Here is a 26,424-nt window from a genome sequence, read left to right on the forward strand (position 1 = left end):
GGGCTCGTCCGGGATTTGAACCCGGGACCTCTCGCACCCGAAGCGAGAATCATACCCCTAGACCAACGAGCCACTTACGTGGTCCATATTCCCATCTTTAATATAAGAACCAGAATCAATTTTTTTGCCCCCACACGGAATCAAGTATGAGCCCCCTATATTTAAATGACAACTAATATACATTTGGGGGTCTTATGATGACCTTTTAATTTAGGCCCAAGTTACTAAAGTTTTCATCCTTCCTCCTGTCAGTTATACAGTAACCACTACAAAGTGAGTTCCACCTGTATACTAATCTATGACTTAACTGACAAGATTACATCATAAAGGTCACATTAGGAAAGTACTCTGTTTTTGAACCACATTTTTTAAATTGAAATATAACTGACCCACAATATTGTTAGTTTCAGATTTTATTCGTAATTTGTCTAAGTATATATTCCAAATTTCAATATGTACTTCGTGATGTGACAAACAATTTGAGTAACATTCATATTAGTTTTCTATACTTCACTTTCATAGAGGAAATTGACATTTTCTTTGACAAGTCCCCTGAAAACTTGCTTAGTCATAAGTAAGCATTTTTGTCAAGATATTATTTTCATATGTGGTCCCCTAAAACAGTATTGTACCCCAAGTACAGGTCATTGTTTTTGCATCTGTTTTATGACTTTGAAATCTCTATATTCTGCCAGAACTAAGAACAAAATCCTTCAAAGATCTAACACTTTAGAAAAAGATTCCCAAAGATCTCTTTGGTGCAAGCAGCTGTCTTCAAATTCTTTATAGATTGGCATCCCTGCTTTCTGAGTTTCTCAGAAGACTTCGCTGGAAAAAAGGCAATGCTGGCAGATGAATGCTTAGTTTGGCTGCCTCTTGTATGTATCTTTAGCTTTAGAAGAAAGTTTTGGCATTTCAGTAAGGATTCAGAGAAAGGAATTTGAAGTGCCAGCTCCTTTGAAAGCTGGTTCATCAACTCAATTAACTTTTTAATAAAGTTTCTTACCAATGTTTTTCTACTTTACCCATAATACCATGTATGCAGAAACTTTTGATCAGCAAAGATGGAATATATATTTGAAAGGCATAAAAATTGGAATTTTATACAAAGTGCACATTAAAGGCTGGTGTTTTGCATGTAATCAGAGAGTGCCTGAATTAATCCTCAAAAGGACATGAAATAACTCACATGGCAGTTACAGATTCTTTTATCTTTTAATTCTAAGATACTTTACAGTTTCTGTAGTTCGGTCAAGATTACATCAACATTTTAAACTGAGGATATAGAATTCGAGTCCTAGAATTCGAGTCCTAGTCTGCGTAGTAGGCACATAGATTACAACTCTGAATTTTTTTTCCACCACTGAAGGTTCCATGAATTCCGTGGGACAGGCAGTGACTACAACAGGATGAAATTACAAGGAAGTGGTTTACTTTCCACCCTCACTCTCACTCTGTATTTCTTGATTTTTATTTTGGTTATCCTTTGAGAAATGCACCCAATTTTCTCTTCTCCCGAGCCTACTGTGTTAGGTAACAGCTTCAAAATTGGGTGATAGAAAGTGAGAGGTAAAAAAAGAAAAATTCAAACCTCCCAGATGCATATTTTAAGGCTTTTTCAGAACTTAAATACTTTAAAATAATGGATTGAGTCATCCTGTTAACGAACCTAACGTCACAAAACTGTGTCCTTTATCTTTATTACAAGTCTTAGCCTCTAATTTATTCTGGACAGAATTTTTTCTGGGCAAAATAAAAGTGACTAAATAATCTTACTTTAGTTATTAGAGGAATCCATATAAAAAGCAGTTTTCCCAGTTTTCCAGTGTGCTAGCAGTTAGCTAGGTAGACATTCCTGCTGATCAACACGAAGAGGCTGAGACTAGCATAGCCAAATGTTAGAAATATTTTAATATTTGATAATATGTTATTATTTAATCAAGAACAAACCTAAATAGGAGGAAAAAATGGAATCTGTCCAATAAAAGAAAAAGAAAGAGATCATGAGAATGAGAACACTTTGAGTAGCTCTGATTTCTGGGGTGGAGTGTTTTGGAAATCTGGAGCTCTGAAATTAGAGGCCATATTTATACTGCTTATACAGATGAAAAGCCATGTACCCACTGTTCCAGCCCATGAGAACCTGGAAGATGTCCTGCAGAGACATGATAGTAAGGAAAGCCACTTAATTATTTGCCTAGACAGTAGCATACAGCAATACTCAGCATATGGTTTATTTCCAGATTTGTTCATACTATTGACTGTTGTGATGTAGTGGAGCAAGTTAGAGCTTATCAGGAAATTAAGGATCCAGAAGAGGAGGAGATAGGGAAGAACTTGCCATGCAGTCAGTGGCTTGAGCTTTCTCCATAAAGTAGTCCTAGGACTACTGGTGATGACTTGAACCACGCTGAGGAGACAGATGGTACAGATTGAAAGACCACGTGCCACTCTCACCAGATACACCACAGCTTTACAACCGCCACCACATGGAGAGTTACTGAAATGAAAAGCTGATATTATATCTGAGATTCCTTTGGTACAAAGTGTCATTGTGTAAGCAAAAGGCAGGTGAATAAGAATAAGGTCTACAGGTTTTTTTCTCTCTTCTTGTGACAGACACAAATACATCGCCACAAACAAATAGAAGTTCCCTCCAATGCCAGATATAGTAATAGGAAAACTATTCCCTGGATGAGATCACTCCAAATCATCTTCTAATTTCATGGACAGTCCCAGGAAAAACCTTTTGGAAAAAACAAATATATAAGGATGATGTATCTCATGTCTGTGGCTTCTTTCTGGTTTACTAAAAAGGAAAAGAATAGCTGGAACAGTGAAGAGTAAAAGTACATGGTTCTGTTTATGCATTCTTTTTAATTCGTGCCCTTTCTGTTTGTCACTTTATTTTTCTGCTCTCTCAGTTAATTTATAGAAGGTGGTGACTCCAATATCTACATGTCCAGCACATTATTTCTCTCCCACATTACACAATATACCTGATTCTATGACTTTTGAATGTTTCACACAACCACATACACGTGATTTAAACTACCCAGTCTATGATGTTTTTTTATAGCTGCCTGAACAGATTAAGACACAAGCTTAGACTTCCCTTGCGTAATAAGCTCTCACTGAACTCATTGAACTGTGATGCCGTTGCTTCTTGTTTTTCACCCTCCACTTAAGTGTGAGGCCTGGATATATAAACTACATGGGTAACTTACTTAGTTCAGTTCAGTCGCTCAGTCATGTCCAACTCTTTGTGACCCCATGAACCATAGCGCACCAGGCCTCCCTGTCCATCACCAACTCCTGGAGTCCACCCAAACCCATGTCCATTGAGCCAGTGATGCCATCCAACCATCTCAACCTCTGTCATCCCCTTCTCCTCATGCTCTCAATCTTTCCCAGCACCAGGGTCTTTTCCAATGAGTCAGCTCTTCGCATCAGGTGGCCAAAGTACTGGAGTTTCAGCTTCAACATCAGTCTTTCCAATGAACACCCAGGACCAATCTCCCCTAGGATGGACTGGTTGGATCCCCTTGCAGTCCAAGGGACTCTCAAGAGTGTTCTCCAACACCACAGTTCAAAAGCATCAATTCTTCGCCACTCAGCTTTCTTTATAGTCCAACTCTCACATCCATACATGACCAGTGGAAAAACCATAGTCTTGACTAGACAGACCTTTGTTGCCAAAGTAATATTTCTGCTTTTTAATATGCTGTCTAGGTTGGTCATAACTTTCCTTCCAAGGAGTAAGCATCTTTTAATTTCATGGCTGCAGTCACCATCTGCAGTGATTTTGGAGCCCAGAAAAATAAAGTCAGCCACTGTTTCCACTGTTTCCCCATCTATTTGCCATGAAGTGATGGGACTGGATGCCATGATCTTAGTTTTCTGAACGTTGAGCTTTAAGCCACCTTTTTCACTCTCCTCTTTCACTTTCATCAAGAGGCTCTTTAGTTCTTCACTTTCTGCCATAAGAGTGGTGTCATCTGCATATCTGAGGTTATTGGTATTTCACTCACTGCCTATTATTTAAATCACCAGGCTTTGTGCCTGTAAAATAATATTAAATAAACAGTTTATAAGTAAATAATCATATGAAGCATGGAATTATCATTGTGAAAGTGCATGTTAATGATGCAGAAGAAGTTAGGGGACAATTAGGAGGGACACTTGAGGAGATTCTTCTTCTCTATGAATTTAAAAAGCTGATGACCTGAGAACTCAAGTCAACCCATGTTGAATGATATCTTTATTAGGGACCTCAGTATCTCCTCAAATAAATGGGTCGATTTGAATTTCAAGATTCCCATTAATGTTATCAGCTCCAATAAGAAACATGTGTCATCTTTCAAGAGACACAATAAACTCTGAAAAATTTACATTTCCTCTTTCTCTGTTTCTGATTAAGTAGTTACTTGACAGGCACCCCACTCTGAGACATCCATAGCAGTTTTCGGAATGAGGATTTTTTCTTTGCTATTTACAAGATGGACTGGGCAGGTGATACTTTTACTCTGGTTGCTGGGAGAGATGAGAAGTTACATATATTTCTTAAAAGAACAAACAAAAACCTTTGCAAGGCTTTTACAGCTGGCATTTAAGGATCAACTAAAGGCAATCTGGGAACATGATTTACTCCTCCTGAAGTTTTTTGGCACAGCCTTGCTGTATGAGAACCAGCATAACCCCAAAGTTCAGTGAGATATCTGTCCAGGCAGCCTAGTGATGTTTAAGTCTTCACTAGTGAGATTATTTTTCAAGTCTGTAATTAAGGAACATGGGTTCAACATCAAGAAGAGAGTTGCCAATGCAGGAGATACAAGAGACCTGGGTTCAATTACTGGGTCGGAAAGATCCCCTGGCAACTCACTCCAGTATTCTTGCCTGGAGAGTGCCATGGACAGAGGAGCCTGGCTGGCTATAGTCCATTGGGTTGCACAGGGCTGGACACAATTGAAGCAACTGAGCACGTATGCACCTGTATATCTATATCTATATATGTCACTAGTAAGCATTTTTCTGGTTTGAGACTTTCAAAATGGGTTAAAATCAGATACTGCCCTGAAAAATCTAGCGGGTCAACTCCTTCATGGACCAGAAAAAAGCAGATGTTTCTGGATGGCAGCTGGGAAATGATCAGCTGTTCTTTCCCTGAGTCTGGCACCTTCCTCTCCAGTAAGTGACAAAAGAGCTCAGACTCCTCTCTTACAGACTGTTCCTCACCAGCCTTACCCCAAATAGCCTCCCTTCCAAAGACAAAGGCAGTCTCATCCATAGTTGTTAGGTATACTCACCTTGGTAGCTCTGTGCAGCATTAGGTGGTGTTTTGGCAGAATAGCACCAGCCAGGCCCTGTTTATATTTTCCCAAGCCCCAGTATTCAGAGCCTAACTCTCACTGTTGTCAAGATGTCAACATCCTAAGCTTTGACTTCAACATGGGAAAAGGGCTCCTTGAAGAAGGAAATGGCAACCCATTCCAGTTCTCTTGCCTGGAAAATTCCATGGATGAGGGAGCCTGGTAGGCTACAGTCCATGGAGTCGCAAAGAGTTGGACACGACTAAGCAACTAACACACACACACACACACACACACACACACACACACACACACACACACACACAAAGGGCTCCTTAGCCCTAGAGAACATCTCTCTCCTCTCCCTAATGCATCATAAGTTGCTGAGCCCGGAAACATTCCAAAGTCAATTATAGTAAATGGTTAATAATGAGTAGGAGGCACTGTGAGGATGAGCAGTTGCCACAGCACAGCTCTCCAAGAGATTCAGGTTTCCTATTTCGATTACTGGAGAAGGAAATGGCAACCCACTCCAGTACTTGCTTAGAGAAGTCCATGGACAGAGGAGCCTGGCTGGCTATGGTCCATAGGGTGGCACAAAGTCAGATACAACCGAAGAGTCTTAGCACTCATGCAGACTCCTGCCACACCTTCCATTCACACCAAATGTCAGGAACAATTTGGAAGAAACATTTGAGAACCTAAAGTGGCCATCTTAATAATAATTTAAAACTACCATATTCATTGATAATGAAAAATCATTCAGTGTTGGAAGAAGGATACTGGATACCCATGATAGACAGTGTCTGCTGCTGCTGCTGCTAAGTCGCTTCAGTTGTGTCCAACTCTGTGCAACCCCATAGACCGCAGGCTCCTCCATCCCTGGGATTCTCCAGGCAAGAATACTGGAGTGGGTTGCCATTTCCTTCTCCAAGACAGTGTCTAGAAGATAACAAAAGAGGTCACTGGTGCTGGTTTAAAAGATCCATAAATTCCGTTTCCGTTAATGCAGTTGTTTTTCTCTTCTTCATAAATAGCCAAAGACTGCAAACGTCAAAGTTTTCAATCAGGCTTAATGAAGTTTGTAGATGGTAATCACTGGGAGTGCCGGGATGGGGGAGGTACCGCAGGCTTGGGGGGAGTGGGGGTGGGTGGGAGCGGATATGAAGAAGTTGCTACCAAGTTTCAGTTTCCTGATGATTTTTTAATTTCCCAAAGAGAGGAAGTGGGAAAAGCAAACCAGGAGACCTATAGGCCAGGTCAGGGAGTAGAGGGGGTTATTTGAAGATCTGAGATGAGTTGAGTTTGCAGATATTTTAAAATATTATGTCTAATTTTCAATGTGTTTTAAAATTGCCACAATAAAATGCTTTTACCTTTACTTTTTTTTCCAAAAAAGAAGAGTTTAGAAAACATGTTTTTACTAAATAATGTTAAAGATAATAATTTGAAAAGAGAAGATAATGTAATAGGAAAAAACTATTTGAAATTTGAAGAGGGAAAAAACCTCCAATCGTTCTCCTAATTGGATAGACTTGAAACATTTATGCAGACATACCCTATACTTCTTGGGTGCCAAAATCACTGCAGATGGTGACTGTGGCCATGAAATTAAAAGATGCTTGCTTCTTAAAAGAGAAGCTATGACCAACCTAGACAGCATATTAAAAAGCAGAGACATTACCTTACCAACAAAAGTCTGTCTATTCAAAGCTACGGTTTTTCCAGTAGTCATGTATGGATGTGAGAGTTGGACTATAAAGAAAGCTGAGTGCTGAAGAACTGATGCTTTTTGAACTGTGGTGTTGGAGAAGACCTTTGAGAGTCCCTTGGACAGCAAGGAGATCAAACCAGTCAATCCTAAAGAAAATCAATTCTGAATATTCATTGGAAGGACTGATGCTGAAGTTGATGCTCCAATAATTTGGCCACCTGATGCGAAGAACTGACTCATTGGAAAAGACCCTGATGCTGGGCAAGATTGAAGGCAGGAGGAGAAGGAGACAATAGAGCATGAGATGGTTAGATGGCATCACAAACTCGATGAATACAAGTTTGAGCAAGCTCCGGGAGTTGGTGATGGACAAGAAAGCCTGGCATGCTGCAGTCCATGGGGTTGCAAAGAGTCAGACACAACTGAGTGACTGAACTGAAGTGAACTGAACCCTGTGCTCTAATGTTGTATAAATATACTAAAATCATTGTGAAACTAGATTGTCCTTTGTAAGGAAGAACCTGGCTTACTCAAGTATGAATGGCAGCATTGGAAGAAAATAATAAACAACAAATTTGGAAACAAAATTGGTTACTGGTTAAAAAGATACATAGAGTTCAAAGTGTTAGTCACTCAATTGTGTCAGACTCTTTGAGACCCCACAGCCCACGTGACTCCTCCATCCATGGGATTTCCAAGGCAAGAATACTGGAGTGGGTTGTCATTCCCTTCTCCAGGGGATCTTGCAGCCCCAGGATCAAACCCGGATTCTTCACTGTCTGAGCCTATATAGAGTTCAAAACCCTTAGCCAATTAATTCTCCTAATCATGAACTGGTTGAAAACAAAAGCTCCTGCAAGGAGTCTGCTAAATGTCAAGAGAACAATATGTTGGATTGGTTAAAGCTGAGGAATAATCTTCAAAACCTGTTCTAGGCAGTCAGCGCCTTAAATGTAGAAACTTTCACAGTTTTAAAGGGGAGGGAAATATGACAGAGTTAATAGAAAATGGAGAGGGAGGTAGCCTTTATCAGGCCAAACTCAGAATACTGAACAAATACTTTAAGAGAGCGTGACCCAACTGGAAATGCAAGGAAGCTTTCGAAAACACACCCGATTGCTCCTATCAAAAGTACACCCCCGACGAAGATGGGATTCGAACCCACGCGTGCAAAGCACAATGGATTAGCAGTCCATCGCCTTAACCACTCGGCCACCTCGTCGTCGTGTTTCTTGTTTCTTGGTGTGCTTTATTTCAGAGTTTACACTTGGGAACCGTCTACCCTAGACAGAATGATGTTTAGGAAGGAGATGGTTTGGAGATGTCTGGAGACGTAGCTTCCACGCAAATGGACAAAGCACCGGATTGCAAAAGCTGCTACGAGGGGGAAAAAAAACAGGCTTAGCTTTCACAGGAGTCTTAGTAAAAGTGGTGGGGACGTGGTAGAAACACAGTTGCCTGGGCTTTCACTCCCTTTCTGGGGCTGTCTCGTCCCCGGCAGGAGGCGCCTCAGCGCCAAGTCCCGGCAGGGACTGAACCTGGACTGAACCACAGTTTGCTGTCAGGGGAGCCTGGTCCCGGGTTCGAGCGCGCTGCCGGAAGTCCACCGGGGCAAAGATTCCCAGAGCCGGGTCCACGGGAGTCGACCTTAGCGAAGCTGGCGAATTTGGACTCCTAATTTGTGGTTAATAAAACAGTCTGGATAATTAGACGATGGATCTGAGTAGGGCTCAATTTCTGTTCAGTGTTACTGACTCTTTTTCAAAAGTTCAGGGTGAAATTGCATAGAGAAGAATCATTAGCTTCGCGGTGCTCTTCTCCCCGGTCATCCTCATCAGAGGAACCACGAATTCTGATCCTCCTCACTCGCTACCTGAGTGTTTTCTAAGGAGAGTTTGTCCAATTTCACTAGATTTTCCAGGCGTTCTGGTACTGAAAACAGCAAGAAACACCACTAGCGAGAAATAATTCAAAGAAAGAAAGGCGGGAGGGGGATAGGGGAGGTGGGTAGTGTTCAGCTCCATCCACTTCCTTGTTTCATAAGAATAAACACAACAGACAGATGAACGAATAAGAATAGGAAGTAATTCTGACTACTCAGATCGATCATAAGTGCCTGCGAAAAGAAGGTAATATTAAAGGCGAGTCTTGACCAGCAAGTTTTCTAGTGGGCGCGAAGAATGCGGTTGTCTCAGGCTGAGACGAAAGGGCCTGAGCAAAGGCAAGGAGGCCTGCAAAGTAATCATATGACTCATCCTGTTGTCAATTCTGATAGCAAAGGATAAAGGAGTTATATTCTTTTCACAAGGAAGGACAGTATAATTAACAACAACAAAAAAATGTCAAAAATACATAGTCCTTTCTCAGGAAGTAGTGGTGAATCATTGGGAAAATAATACACTAACTCACATATTTGAAATTATTAAAGAGGAATTTGAAACTCAAAACACTGAAAACATATACATAAACAGATTTATTAGATAGAACAGAAGAGAGAATTAGGAAACTGAAAGTAAGATTTGAGGGAACTATGTAAAATACTATCCACTGATACAAATAGTTGGAAATTAGGGAAGAGGGATAAGAAAAATTAAGGTTAGGAGAGAAGTTCTACCGTATATCTAATTAAAGTCCCAAAAGAAATTATTAAGAGAATAGGAAAGAGTTAAGTGTCTCAAGTATGCCTGATACATGCTTTAACAATTATCAACATGTTGTCAAATTGGTTTTCCATATTATTGCAATGTTAATCTCAGACAGTGTATTATTTTGTATATCCTTTCATTTGTTCAATAAGAATACTTACTAGAGTATTTACTAGTGTTCATTTCAAAACTTCTAGAGTATAATTTGTTGGATAAATCATTTTCAATCAGCCAATTCTGCCACTGTTTTCAGGAACAACAGTGAGGAGAGGACAATAGTCTTTGTTTGTTTATAATGCTATTACCTATGTTTCTATTTATTTGCTCTTGTCATTAAAACTCTACAAAGTAGGAATGATTCTAGATTTAGCTGTTTAAAATGAGATGGTTGGTGCTTAAAACAAGAAGCAAAATTATTCTTAGTGAATTTCTACAAAAGTGCAAGTCTTGAGTAGCATAAGCTTGCAAGTTCAAGACTACTACCTTCCTAATAGTCTGCTCTTCTCCAGCATTTAAACATCAAGATTCAGTCTATAATTGTTCCTCATCGCTTTCACTTCTTCCCTCTTTAGGTATCCAGTTCTAGGCTTCTCATGGTGATTTAGCTCTCAAATACCTCGAACTGAGTTATCTCACTCTCTGGCCATGCCCCCTGGATGTTAGAGGTCTTCTGCTTAAGTAACCAGCACGCCTGTTCCAGCCCTCTGTCTACCCAGACATCAAGGACTGAAAACCAAGATCCTGAGCATACTATAAAGCCTGCTAAAAAGTCTTTAACAACTATCAACCACCTGATTGTCACCCCCTGGTGACAGACCTCTACCCTCTCTCACCAGCCTCCTCTGCCCTCTTGCAGTCACACTTTGGCTGCATTCTCTATTTGGTAGCAATGTATTTGAGGAAAATCCAAGTATCTTCTTTGGGGAAAATATGTGAGAGTAGTTCTTATTTTTTCACAAGCCACATGTGGAAAAGCCTGGACTGTGCGGCTGTGCTTGAGCATTGCTTTTCTTTCTATCTGCAGAAGTTTCTAAAATGTTCTATTCAGTGATGGCCTGGCTCTCATCACAAAAGAGAACCACAGAGCAATCAGAGAGACCTAAATAATGAACCCAGTTGTCCTGCACAGGGCCTCTTCTTCCTCTGCAGAGAGGTCCAGGAAATTAAAGTACCGCAAAGCTAGACCTTTTCTAGAGTAACTTCCAGGTCTAGCTGTTTTTCACTTTCCTTTGCTTGGTGGTTCAGGATGCCTGTCCAAGGCTGCTTATGAACTGTCTCAATTCCATTCCATACAATTTGGCTTTGATGAGCATATAGTCACCAATGGATCCTGAAGGGTCTGAAAAAAATTTGGATAGAGAGATGAAATTGACAACTGCTGTCATTGGCTGAAGACAGAATTGGCTCAAATGGCAGAACACTAGCTTTACCAGAGAGAGGGGTAGTGGGATCAATGCCTGCCTCCTCCAGTTTTGGGTAAACCACTTATGAGGCAGATTCAAAGCCAGGAATAACTGGGTATCTTAAGGGAGGTAGTTAAAATGTTCATTTTTTTCTTTTCTGTTAGATTGCTTACCATTCTACAGCACCCAAGACAGGGGCACAGTGGTGGGGGAACAAATCCAGAGCAAGTGATAACATTTAATGAGGAAAACAAGAAGGCAGTGGGAAAAAATTCCTTGTGGAATTTATTTTATTCTCTGTAATCATAAAACCTTTTAAGGATTAGAACTGAAACCTAAGTGGAGTCTTGATAGAATCATATAAACTTTAAGCTGATAATTCCTTTTCATTATTTTCTGACTACATTATGCTCTGACTACATTTTTCTTTTTATTCAAAAAAATGCATTTGAAAATATGTTAGTAGATTTACTGTTTTCTATGTGCTATGGTCTGAATATTTGTGTCCCTTTAAAATTCATATGTTGAAAATGCAATGATCAGGGAGATGGTATTAGGAGGCAGGGGCTTTGGGAGATGATTAGCTAATGAGGGCAATGTCTTCATTAAAAAAAAAAACAACCCAGAATACAACTGATTCATTTTGCTAATTCACCTCTGGGAAGTTATTTTCAGTTCAATTCAGTTCAGTTGCTCTTTGTGTCCGACTCTTTGTGACCCCATGGACTGCAGCACGCCAGGCTTCCCTATCCATCACCAACTCCCGGAGCTTTCTCAAACTCATGTCCAGTGAGTCGGTGATGCAATCCAGCCATCTCATCCTCTGTCATCCCCTTCTTCTCCCACCTTCAGTCTTTCCCAGCATCAGGGTCTTTTCCAATGAGTCAGTTCTTCGAATCAGGTGGCCAAAGTTTATTGGAGTTTCAGCTTCAGCATCAGTCCTTCCAATGAATATTCAGGACTGATTTCCTTTAGGATGAACTGGCTTGATCTCCTTGCTGTCCAAGGGGTTCTCAAGAGTCTTCTCCAACACCACAGTTCAAAAGCATCAGTTCTTCAGCACTCAGCTTTCTTTATAGTCCAACTCTCACATCCATACATGACTACTGGAAAAACCACAGCTTTGACTAGATGGATCTTTGTTGGCAAAGTAATGTCTCTGCTTTTAAATAAGCTGTCTAGGTTGTTCATAACTTTTCTTCCAAGGAGCAAGCATCTTTTAATTTCATGGCTGTAGTCACCATCTGCACTAATTTTGGAGCCCAAGAAAATATAGTCTGTCGCTGTTTCCATTGTTTCCCCATCTATTTGCCATGAAGTGGTGGGAATGGATGCCATGATCATAGTTTTCTGAGTGTTGAGCTTTAAGTCAACTTTTTCACTTCCCTTTTTCACTTTCATCAAGAGGTTCTTTAGTTCTTCTTTGTTTTCTCCCATAAGGGTGGTGTCATTTGCATACCTGAGGTTATTGATATTTCTCCCAGCAATCTTGATTCCAGCTTGTGCTTCATCCAGCCTGGCATTTCACATGATGTACTCTGCATATTAGTTAAATAAGCAGGGTGACAATATACAGCCTTGACGTACTCCTTTCCCAATTTGGAACCAGCCTGTTGTTCCATGTCCAGTTCTAACTGTTGCTTCCTGACCTGCATACAGATTTCTCAAGAGGCAGGTGAGGTGGTCTGGTATTCCTATCTCTTTAAGAATTTTCCACAGTTTGTTGTGATCCACACAGGCTTAGGTGTAGTCAATAAGGCAGAAGTAGATGCTTTTCTGGAACTCTTTGGTGTAGTCAATAAAGCAGAAGTAGATGCTTTTCTGGAACTCTTTTGCTGACCCAACGGATGTTGACAAATTGATCTCTGGTTCCTCTGCCTTTTCTAAATCCAGCTTGAATATCTGGAAGTTCTCGGTTCTCGTCCTGTTGAAGCCTGGCTTGGAAAATTTTGAGCATCACTTTGCTAACATGTGAGATGAGTGTAGCTGTGGGGTAATTTGAGCATTCTTTGGCATTGCCTTTTTTGGGGGATTGGAATGAAAACTGACCTTTTCCAGTTCTGTGGCCACTGCTGAGATTTCCAAATTTGATGGCATATTGAATGCAGCACTTTCACAGCATCATCTTTTAGGATTTGAAATAGCTCAACTGGAATTTCATGACGTCTACTAGCTTTATGCAGTAGTGATGCTTCCTAATGCTCACTTGACTTCACATTCCAGGCTGTCTGGCTCCAGGTTAGTGATCACAAATTAGTGATTTTCAAGTACTCGCCAGAGGATACCTGAAGAACGAGGGTTACAAGACCAAAGATGGGGGTGGATGTTCTTTATTAGAAATCAGCTTACAATACAAGGGGGCTTTCCTTGTGGCAATCCGCCAGCAATGAGGGAGACCTGGGTTGGATCCCTGGGTTGGAAAGACCCCCTGGAGAAGGGAAAGACTCCCTGGCTTAGAGAATTCCATGGACTACAGTCCTTGGTGTCGCAAAGAGATGGACACGACTGAGTGACTTTCACTTTATAAGACAAGGTGGGGGATAAAGAATTACAGAAGCTAGCCCACTGCAGCACAACAAAGTCTTTGCTTGGTTCTAACAGTACTAAGGAACAGGTAAGAATAAACTGTATAGGACAAATTCAAACACATCAAAGATGGTGTAGTAGGAAAGGAGAGCAGAAAGGCGTCTCAGAGATGTTGTCAAAACAATGCTCCAGGTGAGGATCGAACTCACAACCTCGGCATCACTCGCACACATACTGCTGTATAAGTACCGCGCGCTAACCGATTGCGCCACTGGAGCTCTTGTGCCCTGCTTCCGGTCACTCATTACACGGCCTATGCACCCCAGTCCCTGCAGCTCCGCCACCACCGTCTCTGAGTCCTGCAGCTGCACCCTGAGCACAAAGACTGAAGTTCAGCTGCAGACCCCACCCAGCCACCAATCCTGAAGGGCAGAGGGTGCTCTGCTAGCGGAAACGAGGGTGGATACTTTGAACACAACTGCGAAAAGTGCAGACACTCGGGAGACTGACTGCCTCGAGCATTCCGAGAAAGACATTTGGGGGGCTGACTGCGCTGGCGAACTTCTGCTGCTGCGTGGATCCCGGAGTCCTTCCTTTTGCCTCTCTCCGGGATGCTTTTCCTTGGGGCGTCAGAAGAAGGTTTCCTGTCTGAGCCTGGGGAGGGGGTGAAGGTGGGAGAACCACGAAGCCGATTGCAGGTTATCTCAAAGTGTGCGAGCACCCAGAATTCCTGTGGCTTCCAGGGCACGTTTACTTAGTTCTCTTCAGTTAGGTGGCAATCTTCTTTCACGATTTGGAAGACAGTTTATCCCCAAGGTATACATACGTCTTGTTGAAAGTCTTTGACTCTTTTAAAATGCAATATTTGGATGACTTAAGAATACAGTATTTGACTCTAAAACGTATTTGTACCATCAGCCAGCGGTGACCCAGTTGACTTTTAAATGTTATGAATCCAAGTATATAGTTTCAAGCAATGATAACTCATTCTAGCCTGTGTGCTGCTAGATTTTAAATTTTGGCAAGAATACAAACCACTTGGTATGTAAATTTTTATACTGTCCTGCATTGGAGAAGGAAATGGCAACCCACACCAGTGTTCTTGCCTGGAGAATCCCAGGGACAGGGGAGCCTGGTGGGCTGCCGTCTATGGGGTCTCACAGAGTGGGACACGACTGAAGCAACTTAGCAAGATTCTTTAAAACTGTCTTATTTTACTTTTTTAAGTTAGTTTTCTTAATAAGCTAATAGGGATCTCCATGGAGCAATACTTAATATCAAATTTTAGTATGATGTTTAAAGAAGGAGCAAAGGATTCAATTTCCAATAGTAACTATGATGATGATTTGAAGTAGAGTTTATATAGGACTTCTTTTTTTAAAAGTACTTTTACATTTACTTCCTCAATCTAGTTACATAGCAATCCTACAGAGGTAGATTTTTTTTATTGAAGTAATATATAAATGATAGTCTCTAATCACTTTCTGTGATTAAAAAAAGAATAAGTGTAAATGAACAAAACGATCAATCTCTTGTGGAGTTTATATGTAAGAAACCCAGAAAAGTCATACAATTTTAAAAATGTATTAGTGAACACATTTGAATATAATAGAGAGCAGACAGCATTGTCACTCATGTGAGCAGATTGTTTACTAAAGAAAAAGAAATTAGCTTCTAGCCCTTTAGGTGACTGAGATGTCAAATTTCTATTTGTAAACCTATGGAAATTTTCAAACATAATGAAGTTGACATAATTAGGTAATGAACTCACATGTAATTGATTTTACAACCAACATTTTACTAATCTTATTCCCTCCATCTTTTCACTATTTTTGTTGGGTGGTCAGGGGTAGGTGATGAAAGGTGGGAGTGGAAGTATTTTAAGGTAAAACCTATATCATCTCACCCTAACTTCTTCATTCTGTATACCTTAGAGATAACAATTTTTTTTAAATTTTATTCCACTTTCCCTTTTTATAATGTACATGCAATACCTTTATCACATTCAGCAAATTTGGCAGTAATCTCTTACTAAAAGAAGTGACTTGGCCAAAAAGTAAGTGGCAAAACTAAGATGTGAATCCAGGTTCTCTGCCCTTGGGGCTTCCCTGGTGACTAAGATGGTAAAGAATCCGCCTGTAATGTGGGAGACCTGGGTTTGATCCTGTGTTACCCACTCCAGTATTCTTGCTGGGGAATTCCGTGGATAGAAAAGTCTGGTAGACTATAGTCCATGGTGTCAGGAAGAGTTGAATACGACTAAGCGATTATACTTTTCTCTGGCTCTAGCTTCTCATACTTGATTTCTTTTCCAAGCCATTTTAAACAAAGAATTGTCTTATTTAAGGGAGTATGTGGCTTCAAGTGAAAAAATTAACCATTTTTTAAAATATTTAGACCGAGAGGTTGTCTATGAGGGAGAGAGTAGATGACAACTGTTTAAAGTAAACAATTTGCTTGCTAAATATATTTATAGTTTCCCTTTATTCCTTTTCTGACATTAACAGAAATCTGTTTACCCATGTACTTTGTTTTCTGGGGTCAGTTCAAAGCTGAGGATAAAATATGGCACTCTTTTCAATGGGGCCTTCTGCCAACATTGAGTCTTAAAGATATCATCTTGCAATAACTACTTTTCCTAGGTCTCAGGGCTGGATTGTCTAAAGCAATCTTCACTTTGTTTCCTCTGATTTCATGAATAATCCTTCTTTTTTCAACAAATAGCGTTATCATGCTATCTTCTTTTAATAGTTCTACTGATTGACACATAAACCTATAATTCTAAGCTGGAAATATATGACTGTTGCACACTCTAACAGCCTAGTTTATTCTAGAAATATGTAGTGCACATACAACAAAAATCCAACTAAGAGAAACTAACAGATATATCAACCCTCTATCCTAAAGATGATCCTTTTGCTCCTAGATTAGTCATTCATTGAACAAATATTTACTTAACACCTGCCTTGTGCCGGAATCCATAAGTGAATAGAATAGACAAAATCTCTGCCCTCCCAGAGCTTACATTTAAGAAATTTTTAAACAGAGGTTCTTAGGAGCCCTCTGTCTTGTCTTACTTTCATTTATCCATTTATTTGTTAATTCATTTATCAAAAAACACACAGAGTGTCCATCATTGCCAAGTAGTATGTTAGGCAACAAGGTTGAGATTAGAAAGTACTTCATGTCTTCATCATTTGGGTGAAGGAATTGAAGAGTGTAGTGTGAACCACTGTACTGTTAACACAAAGCTGGTTTCCACTTAAATCTTTCAATTATTTTCCTGATTATCCTGTTTTCTCTCTATCAAGGATTCTTTAATCTTGTGCAGTGATATAGTATTCCTGCCTATTCCATATTAGAAGTCAGAACTAAGGGCACAAACCATAACTTCTGAGGCATGCGTGTACCAAAGGAAACAAAGGCATTGCTGGGTGGAAGGGGTGGAAATAACATATTTTTTTAAAAAACAGGGCCAGCAGGATAGGATCTCACATTTCTGTTGGGATGTAGAGTTCACATACTTATGATGTCACTAAACATTTCTGCCAATGAGGAGATAGGAAGGGACCACAAGGTTCTACTCCTGAAGAGAAAGCTAGGATGGGCCTCAGTGTTAAAAAGTACTATAGAAAACAAAATGTAATCAAAAGATGAAAACTGAAACAGATATATTAAAAGAAGAAATAAGAGAAAAGGTAATCTTGGATCTTTAACAGTAAAAGAAGAGGGGAAAGGGGCTATGATTTGAGGGGAGTGATGATGGAGGGCAATGTTGAGACTGCAGAGCATAGGAAAATTTTTACTTCTCTTGACATTACTAGGGAATGTATTTGGTGTGCACATTTTTTTTTTCCTTTCTGTTAACAAATATTCACTGAGATCTTACTACTGTAAAGCACTATGCTAAACGTAGTGGAAAATTAAGAATTCAGTGCTATTGTTCTCCAGGGACTTCTAGTGTGGGCGGTGAGACACAATACCCAGCCACCCAGGAAAAGCATAGTAACAAAACAGAGTTGTGGATGGTTGTGTCCAAGTGGTTTAGACACGATATAAAGAAAAAAGGAGAAACATATCAGTTCTTGTTGGTGAGGGACATAGGGTCAGTCTGTGACCTGGGGAGAATTTGGTTAAGAGATGAGAAGGGGAGTTCTGCAAGCCTGGTTATGAAAGGCAAGGAGGTTGGACTTATATGGGCTTGTACGGGTGTTTCAGAATGGAGAGAAATCCCAAAGTAACTGAGGGCATCTAACTCATTCGCCTCCCCTTTCCCTTTTTTCAGTCAGCACCCTTTTGTGTGAAATGTGGGATAGTTAAACCATACCGAGTTCTTATCCTCATCTGCAGTTTCACTGGTTCTGCCCTTCTCTGGTGGGCCTTCAACCTCTCAACCTGGGTGAAGATAGAAAACTCAAACCAATCCTTCTTCAGTGCTCTCTTTGCAATATGCAGTGACGAGATCAAATGTTGGGTTCCACCATCAAAATCAAGTAAGTTCTGGCCTTGAAAGGGAGAGCCCTGCTTCAACCCTGTCCCTTCCCAGAAGTTTCAACCTCTTTTTCTGCCCCAGCATACCTGAAGGAAGCAATTATAAGCCCACCAGTAACAGTGGCTCATTTCAGAATGAGCCAGGGGACCAGGCCTCTCAAGGGATACCAGCCCAGCTAGAATCACTATTTTAGATCTTTTGGCAGCTTACTTCTCCTTCCATCCCTAAGCTTCCCACCAGTTGCCATTGATTCCTACCACTGCTTTTTTAGTATTCTGGGGATTCAGACCCAGAAAGAAGGGGGCCCTAGAGGGAGCTCCTGGCCTCTCTCCCCTCTCCCTCCCTAATTCAGACTACTACATATTTGGTCAAATTTTCATGATCAGCGCCCTTCTTCTCTCCTTCTTCCTGAGCTTTATACTCCTGGCCTTCCCGCATTCCCTTCCTGATACCCGGAAACAGTACTTCATCTTCACAACCACCTTCTTCATCACAGGTAAGGGATGAAACGAAGAGGATCCCTTCAGTCATTCTGGTTCTGGGCTGGGGTGGTAGTCCATTGGCATAACCTCTTAGAAACAGTTGAGGGACTGTTAAGGGCAAAGGTAATACAATGACAACAAATGGAATGACAACAAAAGGAAAGAAATATAGAGTATGGGGAGTTAAAGCAACAACTTAAGTCTTGGAAATTAGCCCTATGGTCATAGATTAAACTAACCAGATGGGTTGTTGTCCACCCCCCTCCTTTTTTTTCTGCAAAACAGGTATCTGTGTGTTCCTTGCACTACTACTGCATTATCTGTATATTTTGAAAACAACTAACATTTATAAGAACACGAAAATCACCTTTCTCTACCCCTCTTTCCTCCTCATATTCAGCACCATACTGTTTTTCTTATCTGGTGAGTGTTCTTAGGGCTTAGGGAGTTTGTGGGGGTAGGAACTGAATTCAGAACAGTTATATTCATGGTGTCTCAAGTCTCAAGTATTTCACTTGAGTACTGCTAAATTTCAGACATGGATTTGGTGCAATGATATTTCATTTGCTCATTGCAGCTCCTCCTACTCTACAGTGTTAGAATGTTGCCTTTATAGAAGACATAGAATCCATTCTCCTGTACATACTGTAAGAACCATGTCTTGGAGATTGAGAGAGAAATTATAAGAAAGATTGTAGTAGAGTAAAGGGTGAGTGGGGTGAAGACTGGTATTGACAGATTGGTACTTTAGGTCCTAGACCATACTGTCGTTTGTTAATCCTGTTTAGAAACTAAATTGCATAGTAAATATCAAGTTATAGTCATTTTCCTCTTTAACATGATCACCCTTTCCTCAGGAATTCTCTGCTTGTGCAGCACCCATCATTGTTGGCTTCAGTGTGTCTTAGTACAACCAATCCAAGTGAAACCCATGCAACTCTCAGTGGACAATGGGAACTCAGTCACAGAAAGGATACCGGGTAGAGATGGCTAGCCCAACGTCAGTGATGGTAAGAAGGCTAATTTCTGAAGAAAAATCATGTCTACCCTGTAATTCAAGACTTCACAGCTATGCACACACTGTTGTTTAATTACTAAGACTAGAAAGAATTGACTTGTTACTAATCATTATTCAGATATGGATTAGGATTCCAGGAACTCAGATCTTTCATTAGAGAGAAGACACAGTTGGGATGTGGGGATGGCTGAGTGTGTTTGGCTCTGGGGACTTGAAGTGAAAAAACTTTGCCTCACCTTGAAGACCTCCCAACCCTCTCACTGGTATTCCTGGTCTCCTGGAAATAGATTTTTTTTTTTTTTTAAACAGTAACAAAACTTTCTCCTGTGAAGACTTAGTTTTGATTAAAAAAAAAAATTTTCCCTGAGGAATTTTATGAGTGGAAGCTTATAACTACTGTATTGTTCAGGCCTTTTGTATTGTTCAGACTAATATGTTGTTGCATGTAACAAAACCTTATCCAAACTACCTCAACAACAACATGAAATGAATATATTGGAAAAGATGCAGAGGTGGCTCATAGACTCACAGAAAGTTCTGATATAATTAGGGTTGCATGAGAGATGTTGGGGACTGGAATTGGAACTCATTTCCTTCAAGATACTTTTCCCCCACTATTTATTAAAGGTTAATGGAATTTCCTGATCCATAAATACTAAAGTCCACAGATCCACTATCCTAAATTCCATTTGTTCGTCACTTTCAATGAATCATCAAAGCCTGTCACTTCCACCGCAACCAAACCTCTGTTCCCCTCTCTGAGCCCTCCTCACACCTAGTTATCTGGACCAGGCCTTTGTTATTCCTGCTCAGACCATGGTGTCTCTACACGTGGCCTCTCCCTGCACTTTGATCTACCTCTACGAATACTGCCCAATTTGATCTTCCTCAAACCGAGAGCTGAGAATGTTCTCCTTGAAGACCTATTTTGCCTTCTTCTGTCTTCAGGATAAATTTTTTATCTTGATTATCTGGACAAATAAAGGTATTTACAAATTGGCACCAACCTATCTTTTAAAACGTTTTAATTTTTTTTTATTGTGATGCATCTCATACGTGTCACATAAGCAAAAATTATCAAAATATGTACAGTTGGAAGGATAAGAAATTAACCACCATATCTAGAAAAAAATAATATTGCTGGTATATTATAAGCCTCTAGTGCGCCCCAACAAGCTGTCTTTACAGCTACTTTTCCTGCTCCTCCAGCTCCTCTTCTCTATGCCAATTAAAACTGTAGTTCTACCTCAAGAAACTGCTTTCCTCAAACAGACCTTTTGTAACTTCTCCTCATACAAATACTGAATACTCTGGCTTTTTATTTCCTCCTTCTTTACAAGGTCAAATTTGTTTCTCCTTCAAGATTAAAGTCAAATGTGATAGCAAGAAAAACTTCTCCTGACTTCCCCTCCAGAGTTAATTGCTGTACTTCCATTCTGCTGGGAAGTCCCTGGCGGCTCAGTAAAGAAACTGCCTGTGATACAGGAGACCCAGTTTCCAGCCCTGAATTGGGAAGATCCCGTTGAGGAAATGGCAGCCCACTCCAGTGTGCTTGCCTGGAGTGAAATAAGCACCTGCTCTGTAGCGCAGGGAATTCTACTCAGTACTCTGTAATGGACTATAGGGGAAAAGTATCTTTAAAAAAAAAAGATTTTTAAACATATATAACTTTCATTTTGCTGTACTCCCAAAACAAACACAACATTGTAAATCAATGATATTCCAATAAATATTAAAAAGAAAAATCTTTAAACATACAAAAAAACAGTAAATTTTAAGACAGAAAGTGTTCAACTATGTTTATGCTGGAAAGGAACAGATTGTGATGGAGAAATAAATTTAAAATGTCAGCTGTTAAAGAAGCTGCAAAAATAAACCTGGGGATCAGTGAGCATTATATCTTTTGTAGACAAATTTAGGTAGCATAAATTACTGATTTCCAGAGTTAGGAATTTAAGTCTCCTGCCCTGCTCTGGAGCTGTTTAAGGTTGAACTTTAGATCTCTACACTATTATACACTTGTTAGCCTCTAACACTTTAAATTCAGAAACTGTAGTGTCATTTTACTATGCAGTCATGATAAGATCTGTGATGTATGGCATTATTAATAACCACTCTTATACAATTCTGATTTATAAGTCAATATGTCATCATGAGAGACTCTTGAGAGTCCCTTGGACTATGAAGAGATCAAACCAGTCAATCCTAAAGGAAATAACCCCTGAATAGTCATTGGAAGGATTGATGCTGAAGCTGATACTCCAATACTTTGGCCATTTGATACAAAGAGCCAACACATTGGAAAAGACCTTTATGCTGGGAAAGATTGAAGGAAAAAGGAGAAGAGTGAGATGGTGAAGGGTGAGATGTTTAGATAGCATCAGTGACTCAAAGGACATGATCTTAAACAAACTCCAGGTGATAATGAAGGACAGGGAAGCCTGGCATGCTGCAGTCCCATGGGGATCACAGAGTCAGACACGACTTAGCAACTGAACAACAACATGTAATCATGACAACTAATGTACTTGTTCTAAATACAAATACTGAATATAAGCTGTATATCAGATGCTTTTTGTAATGGTTAGCTCTGGAAACTTATGTCTAATGTTGACGCTGACAACAGTGGGCTTGGCAGCAACGAGGGTTCAGTTAGTCCTTCCCCAAGAGGGTGTTAAAGTATTAGATAAAAAAAAAAAAAAGAAAGAAAGAAACCTTGCTGTGCAAGTAAGGTATGAAAGCAAATCATAGAGTGAAAGGAAGGAGTCTCCAGTCAGCAGTTTGGACAGGACCGGCAGTTTGCCTTGAACTCCTGGGTTTTGGTACCAAATGATCTCAGAGGGAGAGCAGTGAGCAGTCCTGAAAAGAGATCTTAGTTTCCTGCCCAGAAAGTAAACCTGGGGAACCTGGATGAAAACTGAAAGTTCTAGCCACTAGACCACTGGGGGCTAGAAGTTAGAAGCAAAGTGGCCCTGGCTCTTGCTCCTGTTTGAAAGCAAGAGTGTTTCAAGGAGTCAGAAACTGTAAAAACAGGCCCAAAGTTTATTATTAGAGACACAGCACAATGTATGGGAGAGCACACAGGAAAACGGCTTCTACCTAACTAGCTTAGATAGAAGACTAACTAACTTAGATAGAAAACTAGCTTCTATCTCACTCAGAAGCGAGGCAGAGATACACACCCGGAGAGGAGTGCAGGCGACCTGAGTGTGAAGGAGCTCAGAAAGGAGGTGATGTAAACCACTTATATAGGACAGTCCTTCAGGGTCTTTGTTACCTTTGGCCAAGTTTCTTGCTCCTTTCTTCACATCTGACTGGTCCATGGATCCTCTCCAAGATGTGTGCGCGACATTTTTCTAAGATGGATCCCACCACAGAGGCCTAATAAGTGTGTCCACACTTATTATGAAATGGGGCCCACTCCCTTTTCGACCCGCAAGAAGCCCTTCCTGCGTGTGTATAGACAAGGAAGTCTTCCTTAATCTTAGGAGTGGGCAGCTTATCTCTTTATCAGAGCTCAACTTTTAGCTTTGTTCTTGGAGTGTCTGGGTGAGAACAAAGGCTCCATTTTATTCCACTCGACAAACACCAAGTGTCTGGACCAGAGGCCCACTGTCTCCTACCTCAATGTGAGCTAACAAGGTAAGGAATGAAGGTCCTGAACAACTAAAAAATGCCTACTTCATTTTATTTCAAATATGGGAATGGTGTAGGGTATAGCAACTAATATTGCTTGTTTGTTCCACCGCCAGTTAACAACAGCAGAGCCCCTATTCCTCCTCTCGAACAGAAACATGATTTCATTCACATAACCTTTTCTATACTGCCTTGGCTTTGCAGGAGGTGGACCCTATCTCAGCTGCATAGGCAGAGTTATGATTGATCTAACTGATCACAGTGGTCACATTCTTGGCAGTACTTGGATTAGGTAAGAATGTGTGATACAAAGCTAGCCAATGTGAGGGGGAAATCCACTAAGGAATGTATAAGAGAAGTTGTTGTTAACAAGAGATACAATAAAGAAGTCTGCTTATTTTCCTGGAGTTTATCTTGATATTGTGAAAGTCAGAAGTACTACAAGGAAACCAGCTGGTGTATAAGATCCATATAGTGAGAATGACATAATGCAAAGACTCGGTCATTCAAATAATCTTGGTTCTGAATAACATCATAGAGTTACTGAATTAATGAGGCTCATAGACTCCCTACCTTTTTGACTTGTCATGTATGATAGTAAATCCATTGTAAGTCAGTTGAATGCTGTCGTTCAAATAATTGTAGAGCTATTACCGAAAGTGTCCTTTATTGGGGAGGAATCTTCAGGCTAGATGTCTTATAGTTCTGTAAGAATTGTGTTCTAAGTCCTCCTGATCATTGGCATTATGAAAAACTCGAAACAAGCTACATAAATGATATTAAAAATATTGGTCTGGTGCGCCCTTGGTTCACTAAGTTTTTTCATTGCTGTCAGCAGACTCTGCATTCTCTTCACTTAGAAGGCCTACTTCTCAGCCAGTAGCTCCAGCCCAGTCCTACTGTCTGATTGTCACTGGCTTCAGACTTAATGGACACATGCCCAGCCTCCACCCCTGAGTACATAAACAGCCACCATGAGCCTCAAAGTATATTCAGGAAACTAGAATTCTGCCGCTGTACATAGCATGCCTTTGCTCTTCCATTTAAACATCTGGGTTGAGACAGCACTGAATCACAGACTCGTGATGCCTACCTGTACCATAAACTGTTTTCCTGATGCTTACAGGCATTTTTCTCAACACTTCGTTCATGCATGCAAACTTTTAATGTAAAATTAGTCATTGTAGATACGGAGCATGCTGGCCTTAAGAAATATACAATTGAGTGGGGAGCACCACTGAGCAAACAGCTGTTCACAACAATGTGATAAATGCCGAAATGAGGGGTGTGCTCTGCACCCTAGGCGTACAAGGAAAGAGCAAGATCCAAACGGGGCAGGGGAAATTAAGGACTCGATTAGGTTTGCGAATATTTCTGTTATTTTATTTGTTTACTCTGGTCCCTGTTTTCCGATTTCCTTCCGTTCTCATTAGCAAAGTCCTAAGAACTCCATCATTCGCTCCTTCCAGCCCCTTCACCAGGAGGTCAAGGACTTTAGGCTGGCAGGTTATTGCTGTAATGAGGCTTCAAAGTAGACCATAATTCCTTATATCGTCCCATCTGGGAAAGTAGAGGGCAGAAAAATCAAAAGAAGAGCGAGTGTACATCGGCTACATCCAGAAATTCCATGATATGAAAGTGCAAAAACTTCTTAAATGCTAATTAATGATGGTTTTAAGAGCACCCATACAGATAGGGCCAGTGGCGCAATGGATAACGCATCTGACTACGGATCAGAAGATTCCAGGTTCGACTCCTGGCTGGCTCGAAGTTCCCTCTCCCCTCTTTAGGGGGGTGGTAGGGTGGTATGTTTTTACAACCCACCTGAGACTCTCTTAGTATGAGGGAGTCCTCTTTAAACCTTTATTGTGACTTGTTCGATCACCACAAAAATGAAGGGAAGATGACCTGGGCGGGGCTAGAAAAGATACACAAAAGAATAAGACAGGAATCTTGCACATCAACTAATATCTTTTGTACTATAGCCTGTTACATGGAAATCTCTCCCTTTTGAGAACGCTTGCCTCTTGAGAATATAGTGCTCTCTAGAGAATAGAATCCTCGACGAATTCTGCAAAAATTTCTCCAACGTTCAACTGTCAAAGTTTACACCGAAATAAGCAAAAGCGATGTCATAAACAACAAAGGAGAGAACCGTAAGTAGGCAGGGCAGTTCAGTTCAGTTCAGTCGCTCAGCCGTGTCCGACTCTTTGCGGCCCCAGGGAGGGCAGAACGCGTGGGAATCAGCGGTCAGGTCTTAGAAGAACCTCGGGTGAGGAAAAGCAATTCGTAAGCGTTCAGATCTTCACACAGCAAGCAAGGACAATTTGGATCTTGTATCTGTCAAGGATTGGGGGATGCGAATGGGATCTGCTGGGAGGAGCTGCCAGCATATTTCCCTGCCCCGCAGATGTCTGCAGAACGTCAACCCAATACCGCGCTTTAAGCGCATCAAGCGCAGTCCGGGGTCGGCGACTCAAAGTTGAGAAGTCCCTGCGGTCGCTGCCCTCGAGGAGTGACTCCTCGTGAGGGTCGAGGACGCTCAAGCAGCCGGGTCAGCTAACAGAAGGGCAGTAAATGGACGAATTTTTCTATCCTTGTCTACTGAGATCCATGCTGAAAGAGCCCTGGAGGCGGCTGAAGGAATTCGAGGACAGACAAGAAGAGAAACGAAAACAAAGAAGAGAAAGAGAGTGGCAAGAAATGGCTCCTTTCATCCTGGCTGCCTTGTGGCCTTTTAGGATACTGTAGATCAAACTTTTTCTTTTAAAGCCTGGAATAGGAGGTACATTTCTAGAGTCAAAAGACAGATACCACCCATACCACTGCCCACCCAGGTTGCTGAGCCAAAGTGTGCTGGGCAGGAGGAAAGTCTTGATGAATTTGCATTCTTATTCCCTTCCTGCTTTCATACTCATCAGGACCGACCCCTCCCTCTACCGAGCCATCCTTTGTAGCTATGCTTCACTCTGTTCAGGGGACTTCTAACAAGGTAATGGCTATCTTGATTATCCAGATTACTAACCAACTTGTAGCCAAACGCTTCGGGAAGGAAAGCCACTTAGAAGCACAGCGTGAATAGTGGAATGCAGTTTATTACACCTGCGGGTCCAAGGCAGAGTTTCCTCTTTAGCCAGGGACCCCGACCGATTTTTATAACAACCTTTTATACCTAAAGTGTACGTGCCCATGCCCACAT

General features: G+C 40.9%; 4 non-coding genes across 4 annotated transcripts; 1 reads left to right on the forward strand and 3 right to left on the reverse strand.

Moving 5' to 3' along the window:
• TRNAP-CGG (transfer RNA proline (anticodon CGG)) lies at positions 1-72 on the reverse strand. The gene has a single exon. It is a non-coding gene; the product is annotated as a tRNA-Pro (tRNA).
• An 8,091-nt stretch (positions 73-8,163) lies between these two features.
• TRNAS-GCU (transfer RNA serine (anticodon GCU)) lies at positions 8,164-8,245 on the reverse strand. Its single transcript has one exon. It is a non-coding gene; the product is annotated as a tRNA-Ser (tRNA).
• A 5,536-nt stretch (positions 8,246-13,781) lies between these two features.
• TRNAI-UAU (transfer RNA isoleucine (anticodon UAU)) lies at positions 13,782-13,875 on the reverse strand. Its single transcript has 2 exons — positions 13,838-13,875; positions 13,782-13,817 (listed from the first exon to the last, which is right to left on the reverse strand). It is a non-coding gene; the product is annotated as a tRNA-Ile (tRNA).
• An 11,045-nt stretch (positions 13,876-24,920) lies between these two features.
• On the forward strand, positions 24,921-24,993 carry TRNAR-ACG (transfer RNA arginine (anticodon ACG)). The gene has a single exon. It is a non-coding gene; the product is annotated as a tRNA-Arg (tRNA).
• The last annotated feature ends 1,431 nt before the right edge of the window (positions 24,994-26,424 follow it).

The sequence above is a fragment of the Ovis aries genome, chromosome 20 (assembly GCF_016772045.2).
Source record: "Ovis aries strain OAR_USU_Benz2616 breed Rambouillet chromosome 20, ARS-UI_Ramb_v3.0, whole genome shotgun sequence".
Classification (NCBI taxonomy): domain Eukaryota; kingdom Metazoa; phylum Chordata; class Mammalia; order Artiodactyla; family Bovidae; genus Ovis; species Ovis aries.